Here is a 20,478-nt window from a genome sequence, read left to right as displayed (position 1 = left end):
GCACAAAACGCTGCCGCTTCAGTTCCCTTCCCGGTCGCTCCCAAAGACACCAGGCTGGTGGCGCCACGGCCATCCGCCCGCCAGCGCATGTGGTTCATGGCACCCACGCGCCCCAGCCGTAGTGTCGCAGTCGGCCGCCAGGGGCGCCACCGGGAACTGACCTGCAGGTGCTCGGCGCTGGCTGACCAGCGCGGGACTGGCTGGTCGCACCGCTGGAACAGCACGACACCCGTGAAAGGGATCATCTCCGGTTCCGTTGCCGCTGCTGACGCATCCCAGGAGACGTCACTGTCCAGTCACTGGCTGCAGGCCGCCATCTTGGATCGCGTTCGTCACCCCGACGCTGGACGCACTGCAACGGGCGAGAGCATGGAGATCGGCTCGGTGGCGCGTCGCAAAGTCACGTGACTGCACCAGGTACCATGTGCATGTCGACTAGGCTCTGGTCGCCCATACATGCACTTCCAAAGACGTGATTAAGGTGAAATGTCGTAAAGATCTGTGGGACACAGAGTATGCAAAACAAGTGTGAACAGCGCAACGTTCATTTTGTTAAGGGGAGATGGGCGCGTATGCTCTGCTCAAGAATTCTTCAAGATAGCCTGCATATATTTGCATAATTTCTCACATTATTCTATATATTTGATGGTGTTCTATGCACATATTGACAACCAAATTATATGTACTACGAGTACATAATCAAGCGTTTATGACTATGCTTGAGTCTACATGTGTTTGGTATATCACTCATATTGCACGCAAAGGAACTGCTACATGTTACATGCAGAGGATCACGACTTTTTGTGCTGAAAATAATTGGCCTTCAGTACACCGGGAGGAACTGTTTATATGACTCCGTCACAGAGAGGTACCACAATAAAGTCAGCAGGCGGAGCTGGCGAATGATGACGCAAGCAAATCAAACTGAACGACCGAACATCTGAGAACTTGGTATAAACCTCATCGTGTACCATGAGGACAATTTATTGCTGTATTCCCTGACAAGTTTGGAAAATAAACGATTCGCTGCCTCTTCTACTCGTGGAGTAAACTGCACAGAGTCGTTCTGCCAACAACTTGGCTTGATCTGTGTCCAACAGGTATAAACAGCCTTCGCGCAGCGGTTCCCGAGCACAAAATTAAATAGGAAAAGCATTATGGAAAGAGTCTAACGAAAAAGTCAAAGTGTATCAAAGCTGGTAGGGATAGAGCTCAAATCGGAAAATGTCATGAAAAATAAAAGTTGACGGGAATAAAAATGAGATTGGAAAACTATTCAGCAGACAACTATTCGATCAAACGTTGATTGGGATGAAAGTAAGTAGCCAGGTAGGAAACATAATTAAGACAGAAAAATCGTCGTGATTTAACGCCTCAAATGGAAACGGATGTTGCCACTTCTACTCGGATGCGCCCGTGGGTTCAACGGATTCCACTACTTCGCATCCTTGGATTCTCCAGTTTCTGTCCGTCCATGCTCACTCGGCGAACGTTCCTAGCAGGAGGGGCGCAGAGTCTATGTAAGGGGATATAGCTCAGCGTTGACAGAGAGCCGACGACTGGCTAAAGAACAAAATGGGTGGTTAAAGAGCCAATGACAATGGATAAAGCCCAACACCTCCACCAAAACAAAAAAATTCTCGGATAAGGCGCTCTGGATTTCGAGGGGCATGCTATTACTCGTTATATCATTACCTTTGTATTTCTTATCTTGAACAGAATTCAGAAACCCCTGGACGACGCAATTCTGTTTGCATTTTGCAGTAAATAAGCCTACGAAAACAGGCGTTAAATGACTGCATGAAATAAACCACCGGCGCTATTTATTTCACAATGACTCAGTGAACTCTTTCAAAACCGACAGCAATCGGGGCTTTGTCGGATTTGTTTTGGGCTCTCCAGATATTTTGGGCATTCCATTGTCTAATTGTGGAACTTATCGTGAGGTGTCAAATCTCCTTTCATTGTCAGAGGATCTCGACTAACGTAAGAGACCTTCTGACACTCGGCGTCCCGTCCCCGCTCCTGTTCAGGAAACGTTTCACCGGTCGGCTCGGGGCCCCTTGCTGACACAGGCAACCCTGTTACGCGCTGTGGGACCTGAGCGGCACAGGCGCTCCTCATTATTTCAGGGGCTCCGCCCATGGCAAATATCGGGCACCGACCCCGTCCTTGCTAGGGAATGGGTCCGCGGGGCTCAGAGCGCCACAGAGCTGACTGATCAGTGCTGGTGATGCCTGACTGACATAGGGACCCTCATCGACTCAGGAAGCCCACGATTGGTGCAAAGGGCCCTCTGGCTGGCTTGTGAGAGCCCGGAATCGCGGCCATGGGCCCTTGATACAGCCTGCCGCCAGCCCTTCCGGCCATTCGTGCCTTCAAATCAGGACGCTGATCTCAAGGTTCCAGGAGACCGTCGTACCGCTCTTCGAGCCACCTCGAACACTGTCCCTGCCCGACTCTGCGCTACTGACCAACGCAGGAGGACCTCGAACACTGCTCCTGGCCGACTCCGCGCTACTGACCAACGCAGGAGGGCCTCGAACACTGCTCCGGGCCGACTCTGGACTACTAACCGACACAGGAGGGCTGCTCCTCAACTGAGGGAGCCGGGACAATATAAATCGCGTGCCCCGGCCTTGTCCCTGCCTGGGCAGTGGGTCTTCAGGCCCAGACCGACAGAAAGCCGCCTGCTCGGAACTGGTAGTGCCTAACTAACGTAGAAGCCCTTATTGATTCTGTGGGCCCCAGACTGGCGCAAGGGGCCTCTGACGGGGGGGGGGGGCATGTGCTCCCCGTGCTCCACCCCCTGTCCGCACCACTGTCTGACGGAAGCCTGTCTTCGAGTCTTCGTGACCAAACCATACGGGACGCGCCCTAAGGCGCACTGGTGACTGGTTTGCTATGGAAGCGCTGCTAGCCTCTATCAATCCCCATAACATTCCCGTCTAGCCATTTTCTGGAACGGTAGCAAGCAACACAGGCGCCCACGACACGAGATGGCACACAGCGGCGATGCCTGTCATGAGTCCCTTTTATTTTGTCAGTCCTGGTACTGGACAGACTGGCCCCCAATGTTGGTTCATGGGTCCCACCTATCCCTTTCTGAAAACGAGATTAATTGGATACTTGGCTCCGGCTGGTTATTTCATAAGCCCTACACCTGGTTCCTGGACCTTACTTGGTTGCTTTGCAAGCAGAACACTCCAGAGATAAAAATGCTTACGGCTGTCTACCACAAAACATACGTGACCTGATATGTCTCTTTAACCATCGCGCCGATTCGTCGATTTTAATAAGATGAAGTGATAGAGGGGGGGGGGTTGATGCGAACTCCATCACATGGCGTTTCCAGGGCAATGAAGACACAGCTTGTCAGAAAACACAAATGGATTGGTCTCAACGACACCTCGCGATAAGTACTAACTTCTATGTCGTTAATTTAATGACTGACCCCATTATGGCAGGTCAAAGGTGGGCATTTCCAAAAAAATCGCACTTTTTCAGCTTTACATCATACCTTCTACACATACATCATAGGAACACAAAACTTAAACAAGCGTGCTCGTTGTCCAATGTTAAGTACAATGGTGTTCATTTGTATGTGTTTTGAGGGCACATTTAGGATATCTGGTCCCGTTAACGTAGCAATGCCGGCCCGCCACGCGTGTTCCACGGCATGGACTGTTGCCTCCCGCCGCCCACGCCGGCCGGAGGTCGCCGTGCAGTGTTCTTCAAAAACCGCCACTGCTCCGAAACAAAAAAGCTATGAACACGATTCTGATTTCGAAACACACGCAAAGGATGCTCCATAGGCTGCTGAGATTTGGGCACAGTCGCAAAACATGCCAGTGAGGTATTTTAAAAAAACCTCTGGGGGTGGGGGCGGATCACCCCTCCCCTCTCTATCAGCGTGAGGGTTAAAATCTTTTGCAGCCAGAAAAAGGAAGCCAGATGCAATATGTGCAGCTGCTGATTTTTTATTATTTTCAATCACATTCCACCTATCATAACCTCTTTGGAAAATAAAAATGCATTTCCTTCCCGTCAGCCATAAGCCTATGGTAATCCCAGTAAGAGGATTTCCTATTATCTGTTTTCAAGAATTTCCTGCTATTTATGGCAACGCAAATGTTAGTGTGACAGACCCCCTACTCTACTCTCATATAAACAATGCTCTTATAGCATATTGGTATTAATTATATGATCTAGGTATTCATATAGTACAAAAAATATTGCATGCATGCATGAAGAATGCATTGCTTGCATGAATCAATACACCATGCAACCACACATGATATGGCTTGCTTCTCATGGGACACCAACTCAATGCACCCAGTTGGAAATTGCGTTCAAGCATTCAGCCAGCCTACAAGCTATGGCAAAGATGTCAGAAGGAAGTTAAGCCTGAAGACATCCTGTGTCTTGTGCCAGATACGTCAGGTCCTATCCCCAATTTAAGGTTAGGCTTTACCTAATATGCTCAAACATATAATATATAACAAAATATAGGCCACTTGGAACAAATTTGCACCATATCCCAAACCTTGAACACAACAATACTCATGAAATGAGCATTCTGAGTTCACTTTTCGGGGCACTTACCAAGGGCATTTTCAAAGATACACGCTTCAATATATCAGACACATGTCGGAAGGCACTGTCATTTGAAACAGCTTCAGGTTTCTGGTGTCAGCTTTTTCTAATTGGCAAGGCATAGCAGACATATCGATGGGATGTCTGAGCCAGCCTTAATCTTGTCTAAAGAGCAGCTCTGTCTTGTTTCATTTATGGCACGACCCTCCTCCGATGATCAGCTGTTGGAGGAATTCCTTTCCAGGTTTTGGACAGAGATGATAAACTACATGCACCACAAAACAACGCGTAGCTATGGCGTAAGCGTCGAGGTACGTATACTAGCGCTGGTGCGCATGCGTACGTGGCCAAATACACTACGGTGGTTCAGAGAGGCAAAGCTACACGCCGCCTTGGACAGACATTGCCAAGCGATGGGTGGAGCTGCAGGTCGGAAACGGCCGTCGCTGGAATCTGCAGCCAGCTGATGAATAGAAAGGCTCAGATGTAGCTCCGGGGGATGGATTTATGATGGCGATTTCTCAAGTGATCGCGTTCATTTGATAGGCTAATTACACTTGGCCGCCTGCCGGAGACGATAATTAAACTCGTCGTGTCGACGAAAACGCGGTCTATGATGCAGATGATCTCGAGCAGGCACGGAGAGAAGCGAGCGTATGGTAGAAGGATTCAAAGAAGCTGAGTTGTGGCATTGCGCTGATATTTCAACATGCCCCATGGCGGCAGTAATGAGATGAATGTCATCAACCTTTGCAAATGCATAACACAAATATAGGTTGAGAGTTAGGATTGTTGAGATGAGTGTCGAATGTGTCCAAGTGATGTGGAGGGTACTGAAGGAAAAGCAAACGAAGCAAAAAATAAAATATGCAAAGAGAAAATATTTCAAGCAGCTCGTTACACTTACTATTAAACCTACAGCGGGCCTGTGGTCATACCAAGCTGTACACGTATGTGTTATCTTGTGCTGGTGTCGAGATGTGCAGCATGTGTCGCTACTGTAGCCGTGCGATGCGGTGCGATGTAATGAGTAAATGTAGTATTGTAGAGCGTTGTAGCGATGCGATGCGATGCGATGCGTAAATGTGGTATTGTAGAGCGTTGTAGCGATACCATGCGATGCGACGCGTAAATATGGTATTGTAGAGCCTTATAGCGATAGGATGCGATGCGCAAATGGGGTATTGTAGAGCGTTGTAGCATACCATGCGATGCGATGCGAAAATGTGGTATTGTAAAGCGTTGTAGCGATATGATGCGATGCGATGTGAGATATAATTGTCAAGTCAGTCATATCTGGCATTCGTGAGCACAGTTTCCAGATAAACGCCCGTTAATTGGCTCTTAATCTATATTCTGCAAAGCACGACGTCGCAATCAAACAATGACGTATTGGGAAGCATATTTACTGAATAGAGAAATTAAGTTAAACATATACCGACATCTATAAGAGATCTTATTGCTTCATATGTAATGTTTGTTTCAGTATCTTCAAATGTGAAACATCCCGTCGAGTATCGAGAATTAAGAAATCGAGATGCATACGGAAAATTAGGCTGATTGAAAATGCTCGCCTGGAGTGAGATAACTATTTCTTTTCAGTGATACCCTGGAAGTTGTGCCTTCCAGTTGCAAACTCCTGCATAAGCTCCTGTGTTTGGCGAAGTACCTGAGTTACGTGAATCAAACGAGTGGAACCTAACTGAACGGATGAACGATGATAGGTAAAGTCAGCGCTGTAAGGAGGGGTACCCTGAATCCTTTGTAATCGCCTTAACGCTAGTCTTAACCAGTGTCGTCGCTTAAGGCCTTTCAGGCCATCACTCCCCCCCCCCCCCCTCCTGGACGTGTTGGGGGCTAGCTGGTGTCAAAGGCCCAGTGCTTTTTGTTAGTTTAAGGCTCTATAGGGCTTCTAGTTCATCCCAAAGCGGGCCGCACCAGGCATCAAAATAGGATTCCGAGCCCAAACAGGCTCGGAATCCGCCAAAAAAGGCAATGTCCTTAAAGCAAAGCAGAGGAGCTCCTTAACTGAAACGTAACCGTGTAGCCAGATTTGACCCCCTCTTGGGCGAAATCCTGGCTACTGCACTTGTCTTAATGGAACCGGTCGGGCATTTTGAGAATCGCAGCCGATTCCTGTCAAAGTGCAGCGTGCCCCACTGCCACGGAGTGCTGGAGGTACGCAACACCAGGGCCGGGGCCAGCTGCAAGCTGTTCTTCCCACTTCTATTTGAGAAGCTTGTGCGTTTTTACAAACCGGTTCCGGTTTAGAAAATGTAAAGAAGGACGTTTGTTTCAGTATGCGTCCTTTTTAGATGCCTTCTTACACCCAACTGAGAAAAAGAAAACTCATCACAATGGCCAGTTCTAAGTGTTTCATGGCGGTGCCAGGGCTCGGACGTTATCGCGACCGTCAGTACCCTGGTGCACCTGTTGTAAAATGATTGCATCTGTAGTGGAACTGAACAACTTACTACACACAGTCAAGTTGAAGTTCGTGTGGAAAGCGAGCGAATGGTGTGTTTGAGCTTATCGCGATCATGACAATTATGTTGCCAATCATATCAAGAGCATGATGTTTCCCCCAGTTTATGTTTTTGGGACTCCGGTGACCGTACTATTCCAGTCATCGACAAAAATAGGTACACAGACGACACTTATCAGGCCCAGACAGTTTTGTTTTGTGTATCAAGCACTTAACCGACTTCTATCGTATGAAATGTCCAAACTAGAAGTCGAAGGCGTCAGCCATCTTCCTCATAATTTTCCTCCTTTTTAAATCACATATCGGTGTGAAGATGAGGCCATTCACAAGCATTTAGACGCATGTCGTAAGAAGTAGAAATCATGGAAACTCATGGAAAGAACTCATAGAAATCCGACACCCAACGTCCTACATCACGTAGTTTTTTACGAGTAACAGGCGTAGGCAACATTACCGTGCAGTTCAGGCTTAGCCGTTTAGTTCTCGGTGTTATGCGCTTGATGGAATAAGTTGAAAAAGGTCGGCGCATTCCTTTTCTGAGAACATAATGCACGATGCTGTGGTGGATACACCAACATTTTGAGCAGTCCGCTGTTCACTGGTAAAATATAGCACGGCCGGCTCACGTGGTAATTTGTATGACCTGTGTGTTCATCTAATATTCAGGACAAACCTTTGACAGTGTAGTTGTGCGTGAAAGCCAATGCGCCCACAAACCACTAATTCCCTGATGGGCCAGGCGCATCACTAGCAAACCGTGCCATTTGTTCTCACGGCGCCAGCGCACACACAGGCCACCAATCAGCATTCACGCCCACGGCACCAGCGCACACACAGGCCACCTATCAGCATTCACGCCCACGGCACCAGCGCACACACAGGCCACCAGTCAGCATTCACGCCCACGGCACCAGCGCACACGCAGGCCACCAATCAGCATTCACACCACGGCACCAGCGCACACACAGGCCGCCAATCAGCATTCACGCCACGGCTTAAGGGTACCTCTGCTTCATCGAAACCGAAATCATTTCTCACTTAGTGCATGGACTTTGTTTGCAGTCAAACATGTCACTTCTCGCAACTTTTATCACGGAGTGCATGCGCCTCAATATATTGGGTACAAAGCAGCCTTCTGCAGCGATTGCAGTTCCAATTAGAGTGAGAAAGCGGACTACGAGTTGCATAAAAGGCTGAAAAGGGTTAGGTAAGTATCACTTTTTTGGGCAAAGACATATGGAAACTACATCACGTGCTGCATGCAAAAGCTCGAGGATAAGAGCGCTGTTAGCATAGGTGTCATAACTATTACGTTACTGGGGTGGCTTTGGGGCCTCGAACCCCATCCCCAATATTTGGAGAACTTTAGCACCAGGCTTACAGCGGTGCATGGGTAGAGACGACACAAAGTGTTCCGAACCTCGTGACCCCGGACAAACTTCAGCAATCCTGGCTGCTGGCCATGTATCTGCTTGAGTCGAATCAGGTATGACTGGTCGATTTAAAGGAGCTGCGAATCCATCCCTGCAACCCATATATTTGACCTAGGCAAACCAGTTCACCTCGACCCCAGGAAGATCCCACCGTCTTAGGCGCCGTGTCCTCCACTCTCTCCCGGCTATTGAGGGCGGAGGACATGCCTTTCATGGCTATTGAGGGCGGGAGGCGAACCTGTGATGGCTGCTGGAGGCAGAGGGTAAGCCCGTGATGGCTATTGAGGGCGGAGGGCAAGCCCGTGATGGAGTTTTAAGTGAGAATTAGTAGTGTCAGATGTGGCTTATCTCAAACTTTTGCCAAAGCCAGACTAATAACAATCCGCCTGTTGTGTCAAAAATGTGACCAATTTGGTTCCGAATGAAACACCTGACCGAATCCTGGAATGGTGAGTAGCGTGTTGGCGTGCTATAATTGCTGTCCGTCTAATGCATCAGTCATCAGACAATGCGTATAAAATGCATTAGTTAGGATCCTGCAAAATGTCATCTATGGTGTGGAGCAACATTGCTTTGGGTCCTGATTGTCACTCTCAATATTAAACACTTACAAAAAGTGCATTAATTGTCAAATGTCCATTGTCCAAGATTTCCAAGTCAGTTTTACATTTATTGAAGCAATGTGAGCGGTTTCTCTTTTGTTCGAGTAGTGCACCCAATGCTCTTTACACAACAAAAACAAGATCAGAACATATGACACATCAAAGTGTTCAGTATTAGAGTGTCTTCAAATGCAGTATTGGAATTCCTTGGTGAACAGATAAAATCAGTCAACTATTCAGAATTCATGACCTGCGCAGCACACGAATCTTTAACATGCGCTCGGGTGGGGGGGGGGGGGTCAAATTGACCTCACTGAAGGTTTTGCCGGCATGGCTTCCGAACGACACGGCTTAATTGCGCCAGATTTCGATAGCTGTAGAAAATTGGATAGCAGATTGTCTGACATCAAACATTTAGATGTACCTTGTAAAGTTCCTGACCTACTGGCAGGCTAAAGCCAGTCCATGGTTTCAGCGAAGGCAGTTTCTAGGGAATCGTTCAACCTGAACCAACAGCGAAGTGTTTGACGAAGTCATACATCTCTGAGATACCTTCTTAGGTAACATGACAATTGAATGAGCAAATTTCATAGACCTAGGATCAGGTATGAAAGTCCGGCCAAGCTAAAAACCAGCCTGTCTCATTACTCTAGGGCTTGCTGTATAGGGTATTTTTGGCGCTCATTTCAAATTTGTTGATAACAGGGACCGAACTATGCACCTTTCATGGACTTACTTCAGGTCAGAATAGGTCACTGGCCCACTGACCCAATCTCAGTCGTTTATTCAAATGTAAAACTCATTGCAGTCTTGCATGATTTTGATCAGCATGACCTCCAAAAGATCAAATAAAGTAACTGACCTTAAATGATTATGTGTTTTTTTGTTACAACTGTTATCTAGGTTCTAGGGACACTTTAAAGACCAACTTGGAATTTGACCTTGTTTAACCTCATTTGATCCCAAAGGTCACTCCTAGGAACCTCTAACTTTGACCCAAGTGAGTTCACGTGTAGGTTAACACACTCTGTAAATTAGGTGTCTTTAGATCTCTTAGTTCCTGAGATCTCAGGGGGTAAACTGCCCCCCCCCCCCCCCACTCGAGCGAAGGGTCTCTAAACGGCCACCCGGACGCGTATTAACTGATGCACCCTAAAATGCATGCTGCTTCTTTATCACGTCCTTATGCCACATGGCTTTTTGTGACCAGCTCCTGTGCACAAGAAAGCAAACAAATATGAAAAATTGCTGACACAGGTAGCAAAAGGAGAAAGTAAAGGCCTTGATCTATCAACAATCTACCAGATTTACTTTTGCTTTTGACTGTGCAAACATTTATATGCAGCACTTCGATGTTTCATGGATTCTTTTGCAGGACTAGCCGAGATTGACTAAAAGGCATGGCTCGTAATGCAATTCGACTTGAAGCCTCCGCTCCGTTAGACGCCGACACCTTGAGAGCGCCCGCACTCACGCGGCTCTGCTAGCCCAATCCCGCTCCCCGCACCCCAGCGACCCGACCCCGACATGGAGTCACGTGCCCGTCGACCAATCACCACGCGCCATCCACTGCTGCGCGCCGACGCGTCGCGCCGGACAAGGTGGCCCGAGCCGGCGGCCCGGACTGGCCCGGACCAAACTGGACCAGACCGGACCGTCCTGAACCAGACCCGGCCGGACCAGACCGGACCGGACCAGACCGGGTCGGACCAGACCAGCCAAGCTGGCCGGCCTAGTATTCAACAAGGGAGCGCATTTTTGACAGGCAGCTGCGTGCGGGTAGTTGTGCAGACACTATACTTGAACACCTAGGTTGATCATGTGGAAGTCCTTCATAACCGGATTTATATGCGCGAACTGTGCTTTTAAACTCTATTTGCAATGAATATACCATAATTGCATAAGCAATTAATCATATGAGCCTTATTTAGTAGTCCCGTAAGTGCCTTAGTTTTTGCAGGGCACTTTGTCAATTAAAATGCCTACTAAGAAGATTCAATGAACGTTATTACGGGGTGTAGATTAAAGTGGCCGGAATGATAAGTAGATGACGAGAATTTCAACTATTTCAACTATCAATGCTGTTTATCTCGTCACCATTGTGGTTTGGGGTAAGTCAATGGATAGCACCGCGTCGCTGTAGAGGTTCATGTGCGTGTGGTACGACTTTTTCAAAAATGACACACTGAAATGTTCTGTCAGTGCTCCATGGGAACGAATGATAAAAGCTGGCTTCAGCGTCGAGTCAGGGCTAGTACGATACCTTACCATATACTTTGCGCAGGCTAGTGTATTTTTATCAGTTTTCATATTATAACTTTCCATAATCTGAGGAGCTTGAACAAGTTTTCCCTAGTTCAATTCAGTGTATGAAATGCAAATTCCAAATGACTCCGACTGCTCACAAGTTTTATCTGTGAGTAAAAATATTCAACAATAATCGATTGACTTGGAATCTGATATTTGATCGACCTTTGCAGCGTCTGTGGCATTATTTATCTCTCATGCAATGGCATGTGCATCCAGAGCTCTGACATTTAGATGTGGCAATTTGTCACGCCATGATTTTTTATTCTAGTGGGTACTGTAAGCCATTAGCTATGATCACAACACACGTGCGTAGGCGTTAAGAGCACCTGGATGAAGTCACAGTTATGTACTGCTGCTCACTTGTTTGCAACATTAAAAAACTGCAATGTGTTACAATTTGATGCGCGCAAATTTTACTTTCTTCACCGGTTTTTGTCCGACTAATTTTTTTTTTTTGTCTTTGAATAACATCACACGGACCAGTACACAGCCTAGAAAAAGGCTGTACCGCAAAGCAACAAAGGCATGCGGGTTAGCCTACGCATTCGAACAGTTATGGGCGCCAAAGGCGGCAAGCGTTTGATTCGAAGATAGGAATGACCCGGTTACGTCGCAATACGAGCAACAAAACAGATAAAAGCTGCGGAAAAAAGGGTGGGAAATATTTGCTTACACCTTCCTTGAAAGCTTGCATTAACCTACGCCCGCCTGGAGAAAGTTAAAATAAGCTCCCATTCTATTGCCTGGACATCAAATTTTGTTTTTGATTAAAATTTGGATGATTGGATGATGATCAATGGTGTTAAATTTCGTCACCATTGTCATTGAGGTTTTACAACGCACCCAGAAGAGAGGCTTTCGGTGTGGCTGGCCTCTCACCCTGACAGTGAGAGTGCGCACAGGGTTGAAAAAGTCTGTTCTGTCAACGACGAAATTTGGAACCTAAATTGTCACCTGGAGACAAATCTATCAGGATCCTATGCAATACAATTCTGGTAGCGATAAACCTCACGCAACAATTAGAAATCAAATTCAATTACTCAGAAGCATCTCAAATATTTTCGTTTCGAAAGTTGCATTTGCAGTAGCGTATCATTGAATGACCATGCCAAAAGTCGCGATGGTGCCGGCGAAGGCCTTAGTGTATGAGTGACCGGTGCAGCGGGCTCAAGGCCGGTGATTTCAGCGCCGCTCATGGAACAAAATCCCGACCTTTGAAAGCAGCATTTGAGCAGAGTGGATATAAGTCCACAGAATTTGCCCGTATTTTGCAGCAATTTGGGCATATTTACGTATCGCAAATCACATGTTCCAGTCATGGACCTTGGACGTCATGACCACATATTACGAACTCGTAAGACATAGAGCATAGCGTGAATTACTTGTATTAACACACACTGCCATTATAATGTTTACATCATAACAGGGCGTGCGGCGCCAGTACCCCATTAAAGCGGCGGTGAGCCGGTCAGTGGAGTGGCGATGTTTCGATGACTGGGTCTGGTAAATAACCTGCACAGGAGCGGTCGGATCTCCGTCACAGGAGGTGCCGCGTGTTCAAGACAACAGCGGCCTTCGGACACAGGAGAGGCCGCCTGTCCGTGCTGGTTTGGCCGCGTCCCGGCAAATGACAGGCCGCATGTCTGACACAGGAGCAGCCGTCCAGCCATAGGGCGGTCGTGTTACCAGCAAATGACAGGCCGCATGTCTGACACAGGAGCAGCCGTCCAGCCATAGGGCGGTCGTATTACCAGCACATGACAGATCGCATGTCCGGCACAGGAGAGGCCGCAAGTCCGACGCAGCGTTGGGAAGCGCTGGCGCCCGTCTGTGGAGCGCTCAACTGTCGCCCTGAGGCGCCGTTTTTGATAACGCGGACTGATAGGGGAGGGGGCTCGAGCGCCGGGCTACGGAGCGCTTAACTGTCGCTCTGAGTTCACCGTGGTGCTGTTCTACGTGAGCGAGCGAACCCCCATTGCAAGTGCGTGTTGATGCGCCTCGCCGGGGATGTGGTCGTGTTGCCGATGCACGCGGTATTAGGAAGGAGTGTATAGTCTTGCGAAATACATTTGTAGCGATTCACGCCGTTGGTTTGGTATTGGGGATCAAATACGTATTTGCAAGACTCTTGTAATAAGTATTCAGTTTTGTCTTGTCCGATGCCTTTTTTGTTCTACAGTTGCCCTTGCTGAAGGAGCGGACGTTTTTGGTCCGCTCGATACCCTGGTGACGTAGTGTGCTCGTAGAAAAGGTGGCAGGCGCTCTCTGCCGCTGCTGGTTTCGTAGGACTTGAGGTGTTTGAACACAGCCAGCTCGATATCACCATCAAGGGCTGCGATGCGATGGGTTTTAATGACGAGCATCTGTTGCACTCTTTTAACACGCGCCCGGGTGGCCGGCTAGATACCCTTCGCTCGGGTAGGAGGGATCAATTTACCCCCCCCCCCCCCCTCCTGAGATCTCGGAAACTAAGAAAGCTAGAGACACCAAATTTACAGGGTGTATTTACCTGTATATGAGCTCACTTAGGTCAAAGTTTCAGGTTCCTAGGTCATGACCCTGCGGGCCAAAAAGGTCAAACAAGGTCAAGTTCCAGGTCGGTCTCCAAAGTGCCCGCAGAACGTAGATAATAGTTTCTAAGCAAAAGGTCACATTCTCATTTAAGGTCAGTGACCTTGTTTGACCCTTTGATGGTCAATGTGACCCAAATCATACATGACTCCTTTGAGTTTTGCATTAGACTAAGCGACAAAGATTACGCTAGGCAGTATGTTCCTAAAACAAAGTGTCGACCTAAGTCATTCTAGGTCAGTGACGTATTCTGATCTCTAAGAAGTTCGTGGAAGATGTATAATGCGGTTCCTGCTATCAATAAACTCAAAATGAGCGCCAGAAACTATCCCATACAGCGAGCCCTAGAGTAACAAAACAGGTTGGTTTTGACCTTGGTGTGACCTTCATACCTGACCTTAGGTCAATGTTATTTGCTCATTCAACGGTTGTGTTGCCTAAGAAAGCATATCAGATATGTACGGCTTCGTCTAACACTCCGTTGCTGGATCAGATTGAAGGATTCCCTAGAAATTGCCTTTGCTGAAACCATGGCTTGACTTTGGCCTGCCATAGGTCAGCGACCTTATAAGGTTCATCTAAATTTGTGATGCCAAACGATTCGGTGTTTAATTGTCTACAGCTACGCAAAATTTGGTGCGGCTACACTGCGCCATTTGGAAACCGCTCTGGAAAAACCATCGAGGGGGGAGGTCAATTCGGCCCTCCCCCCCACCCGAGCGCGTGTTAAGCTCCCGATGAGCTGGAGACCGTGTACCGCATTGTGTCAATGCTTGGGTGACATATGCCTTAATGATTTCGTGTATGTCATTTCTGTTGAACGTTCAATTTATGACACTTCTTACACTTGCGAATCATTTTCTTAAAACACAGTGAATGCTATTAGTTTTTTGTGCTCCTTCATTACAGAAAAAATTATCCCATCGACTTGCCGGCTAGGCGCCGGACACCGGCCAGCCGAAACCAACCTCAAAATTGAGTGTTACGTTTTAATTTGAATAATATTTAGCAGCCAACATTAACTCACATTTTCATCTATTCTGCAGAATATTTAGCCTAAAATGACAAAATTCCCACGATCTGAAGAAAATCAATGCGTTCAAGGCATGCACATTGGTTTTCCGCATGAAAAAACAGCATGCATAACGATCTTAAAACTAATGAAAAAACCCGCACTTTTTTGGAGGGGGTCCAAACTCCAAGTGGGTTACACAAAGTTGCGTACCTCCCCCCCCCCCCCCTTGACGAAATCCTGGATTGGCCACTTCTGAGAACCAGGCACGTGTCACCGAATCTACAAAGCTTCACCTGTTGTGTTCTGGAATTCAGATCAGTAGCACTAATACCGCATCTTCGTTATCATGCGACGTGCTTGACATTTGTATACTTCATGTGGCGCACGAATGAGGTCCACCGCTAAAGGGGTTAAGCCGTACGGTGTCTGCCTTACTAAGTACTGTAAAGCGTGTTGTCACGGTTCAGGTTCTTCGTGTGCTCCACCAGACGATAGCCTGGCTTCCAATATCTCTTAAAACCAACGTCCCATGATTAAACCACGCTGGCACGAAGACCAGGGAAATTTTTGGCAGTGCTTCGACGAAAACATACTGGCATGGTGGTGTGATTGTGTTGGCAGCTTACCCGCTGTCCGCGCTCATTCTGCAATACATGACAGGGCTGGGGCATCGATTCCAAGCCCGCAGCTCAGCCAAACCGGCACAGAGGCGTGGCCCGACACGTGCCGCCGAGAAGGATACGCGTTAGCACGCCGCTGCTCTCGAACACCTGTGCGATAGGTCCCCGCTTATTTCCAAACGTGTGTGAGACATCGATGGAGGGCCATGAACAGCGATAGGAGTTCTGAGGTGAGTCTAACGTGATGGGTTCGTATTAGCTGTGATCTAGCCATTGCAAATGAGGCGTTTTGTGTTGATCTTACCTCTTTGGATATCTCTGATCCTTTCTCGAAAAGAACTAAAGCGAGCGAGGGGAGCAACTAAATGGTTCACGTGGCGCTCTGATGGACAAGCAGTCAATGTTCACCAAAACACCAACCGTCGGCGTCCTAGCTTTTGAAGGTAATTTTGATATATCCATCCAAAAATGTATGCGGGGAGGAAGACTTCTAAGTCGTTTTGTCAATGAGATATGGGTATGAAGCCCTCGTCTGCCTCGGATACGGTCCAAAGAATCAAACCTGCATTCAAAACGCTGAAAGGCACCGGCCCCATCCGGCCCCTGAGCAGTGAATGGCAGGCTCGCTCGCCGTGCGCCCCGCTGGCGGAGGCGTTGCGTCATCATATCGGCTGGAAGCCGGCCGGTGCTCGGCTGCACAGCCTGGGGCCGCGCGCCGGCCGGCGGCGGCCTAACGAGCCGGGCAGCGGCGCCGGCGGGCTCTGGCCGCGCACGTCACCGGCTGCCAGCGCACCGGCGTCATTACGGAGCGGAGCGCTCGGACCGCGCCGTCACCGCCGCCGCCGCCGCCGCCGCCGGCCGCCGCTGGCCGCCGCCGGCCCGCCATAATGACGCGCCCGTCGGGTAACGAGCCGGGAGAGCCGCACCGGACCCACCACCGCCGCTGGCCTGTCTTGTTATGTTGCAGCGTTGCTAATTGGTGAGATGCCGGGCGCGATACCCGATATTGGGCGGCGCGATATCAGCCCGCAGTGCGTGCCCGAGCAGACCCGTGCCCGCTCGTGCACCCCGGACTCGTGCTTATCGCCGCCGAAGACGGCGGTGAGAACACGGGTCCGTGCAGACGGGCACGACGGAGCACAGCCGGGCACAGACAAGCACAGCCCAGCACGGACCACGTACCTAAACCCGACTAAACAGGACTGAGCACCACCAAACACCACTGAGCACGTCTAACTCAAGACTGTACAAAGCCGAAGACGGATGGAGGCTGCCAGATAGAAAACGTTTAGCTATCACTAGATGGATCCGCACCTGAAGACCTTTGAACGTGGGTTTTACGGTTTTCACATTATCTAGGCATCAAAGCATGCAGCTGAGTGGCAGTGGAACAATAGGGCAGGCTTATAACGTTCAGGCATGACAGGGTACGGTCGATCGGAACTGACAGAGGTGTTGAGATGGGAAAGTTATGGTATTCGGTGATATATGCGAGGAGTGTGGAGGCCAGGGTAGCACTGCAAGGTAACAAAAAGCACCACAGCGCTGCAAGGTAGCATAATTTCGATACACTGATGACTGAAGGTATCTAGTTGAGTTTTGCTCCCTGATGTACACACATCGAAAAATTGAGCTGCGTCTCACTTTGCTAAATGTCCCAATATCAAGGCACGAAGAATAAGTTTACTGTGACGATGTGCCCGTGCATGGATAAGTATAATGATACGTATATATGCATATATATATATATATATATATATATATATATATATATATATAAATCGCGGTATGTTATCACGTGCTATTGACTTTGGAAAGCTGTTGCAAACTGGAAAACTGTGTCGGCCTTTGCCATCTTGCTTTTAGAAACGATGGTGTCTCCTCTTGGCCGACGGCTAGGACCGATCTGGTCACGACCTGGCCATCAGAAGATGACGAAACGCTCACAGTCGACCCGCAACGCGTAATAGCCTTTCTGGAGATAAACAATTGCGACTTTTCGACGCATTCAACTGCTAAGGCTATATTTCGTCGTCTGCTTCTCACCACTCCACGAACCTTTGGTTTCCCAAACGCGCAACTTAAAGGGAGTGTTTCCCATTCATATCGGGTTTAGAACTGAAATAGCCATCTTGAACACCTTTCGGTGCTCTTCAAAATCCTGCCCTGCTTATGACCTAGGCCTGTCCAGTTTCTGAGGTACACATCCACGAAAATAGAAAAAGGTATATCGGAAGAGTATTTCAGGGCTACCTTGGCATCATTACGTCATAATAACGTTATCCAAAGCACGTCATTCCATTGGCCATACCGCGATCAAGGCCAATAAAAAGAGAATTGTTAAGGCGTTCGTATCTGGCGTTCGTGAACAAGATTTCCAGATACAAAGATCGTCAGCTGGTTCCCAAGTAATGTTGCGAAAGGTGCGATGACGTAATAAAACCATGATGTACTGAGGAGGATATTTACCAAGCAAAGAACTGTGCTGTCTTGAGCAGTCCTTTCCATTTAAAAAGTACACCCATAGTCATAAGTGAGCCTCTTTTATCTTATCTAACGCTTGCTTCAACATTTTCCAATGTAAAACATTCCTTTTAACCGTAACACTACCGCCCCCCCCCCCCCCCATCAGCGAGAAAAGTGCTCTTTTGGCTGAATTTTTCGTGGGGGATCCCCTGAATCCTTCCACGATCCTCCGGCGTCCCGTATCAGATCACAAAAGCCTGGTTGAATTATGCTGCTTCCTCTTTCCATGAACCTCGCGCCACATGAGCCGATGTCTTGGAGAGCGCCAGTGATCATCGGTTTTGTCGGCTAGGACAGTGGGTCGGTCCGGGCCTGCGCCAGTCGAACGGCTCGGTCGGTCCGGGCCTGCATCAGTCGAGCAGCTCGCCCGGTCCGGGCCTGCACCAGTCGAGCAGCTCGCCCAGTCCGGGCCTGCACCAGTCGAGCATCTCGCTAGGTCCGGGCCTACACCAGTCGAGCAGCTCGCTCGGTCCCGGCTTGCACCAGTCGAGCAGCTCGCCCGGTCCGGGCTTGCACCAGTCGAGCAGCTTGCTCAGTCCGGGCTTGCACCAGTCGAGCACCTCGGTCAGTCCGGGCTTGCACCAGTCGAGCAGCTCGGCCGGTCCGGGCCTGCGCCAGCCGAACAGCTCGGCCAGTCCGGGCTTGTACCTGTCGAGCAGCTCGGTCAGTCCGGGCCTGCGCCAGTCGAGCAGCTCGGCCGTTGTGGGGCTGCACTAGCCGAACAGCTCGGCCAGTCCGGGCCTGCGCCAGCCGAGCAGCTCGGCCGTTGTGGGCCTGCGCCAGTCGAGCAGCTCGGCCGTTGTGGGGCTGCACCAGCCGAACAGCTCGGTCAGTCCGGGCCTGCGCCAGTCGAGCAGCTCGGCCGTTGTGGGGCTGCACCAGTCGAGCAGCCCGGCCAGTCCTGGTCTGTGCCAGCCGAACAGCTCGGCCGTTGTGGGGCTGCACCAGTCGAGCAGCTCGGTCAGTCCGAGCCTGTGCCAGCCGAACAGCTCGGCCGTTGTGGGGCTGCACCAGTCGAGCAGCTCGGTCAGTCCGGGCCTGTGCCAGCCGAACAGCTCGGCCGTTGTGGGCCTGCACCCGCCCAATAGCTCGGTCGGTCCGGGGGCGTCGAGGAGTGGCCTGGGCCAGGCAGAGCCAACCCGTGTTCAGTAATAAACTCAGCCTCTGGGAGGATCTCAGAATCAAACGGCTATGCTGTAAGGTTCCACGAACTGTCCAGCAAAGCCCAGAGAAAGCCCGGTGGACTTGTGAATGTGCGGGCTCAAAACTGGCAGCTCTTCTACGTGAGTAGTGATACTTTTATTGGGACCACTTATCACTTTGACAACAAGCCCCAACATGAGTCGTGACAATGTACCCAAACGGCATTTTTCATGCAGGGTGCTTACTTGTCATGCATGCGTCGAATCATGCTCTCTGAGCTGATCGCCGCGTGAAACGCATTCTCAAAGCCATCTTATAAGACAACAATGTCGTAGCAAAGGTAGGAAACAAAACACGCAGGTAGATGATGCCACATACATGTGAAAATCCAGTTAATTACACCTACAAATGTAATACCTTTCTTCCTGATCTCCTTCCGACACGGGCATGGGCGTCACTAATAAGGTGGACTGACGTAATCAAAAGCTCCTGCATGAGAGGTTGTCTGTTTTCTGAATTGTAGTGGCGGACATAGAAGCTCTGTGGCAACTACACCATGTGGCAACTAAATTCGGTCTCCCACTATACGAGTGCATCGTAGTTGGAATTTGGTGGCTTAGACGAAGCAATTGTTTAGGACGAATCAGGTTTAGTTGGGTTGCAAGAAATGTGAAGCGGGGAACCAAACACAACAATCATGTACGTATTTTGTGCATCTTCTTGGATTTAAAAAAGTTGTAAAGGCATGAAATAATTGTGGAACAATAGCTAAGAAATACAGCAAACATGCGCATACACACGTACATGAATTTTCCATGCAGGCATTAGGATTTTAACATTAACGAGCCCTGCCAGTTCCCGACTTTTTCGTCGATGATCTGAGCAAACAGAACCACAATCTTTGTACTCAGCTATTTATCGATATTTTAGACTGATTCTCAACAAAATGCATCCTTGGATTTGGACAGAAACCCCCAAATCGCGTACCCGCCGCTTGCCTCGAGTGAGCTGTAGTATGGGGATAGAGAGGGTCTCGCGTGAGTTGTAGTATAAAGATAGAGAGGGCCTCGAGCGAGCTCTAGTATAAGGATAGAGAGGGCCTCGAGTGAGCTGTAGTATAAGGATAGAGAGGGCCTCGAGTGAGCTGTAGTATAAGGATGAAGAGGGCCTCGCGTGA

The sequence above is a fragment of the Pollicipes pollicipes genome, unplaced genomic scaffold (genome assembly GCF_011947565.3).
Source record: "Pollicipes pollicipes isolate AB1234 unplaced genomic scaffold, Ppol_2.1 Scaffold_6138;HRSCAF=7277_pilon_pilon_pilon, whole genome shotgun sequence".
NCBI classification, from domain to species: domain Eukaryota; kingdom Metazoa; phylum Arthropoda; class Thecostraca; order Pollicipedomorpha; family Pollicipedidae; genus Pollicipes; species Pollicipes pollicipes.
Note: the sequence above shows the minus strand (reverse complement) of the source record.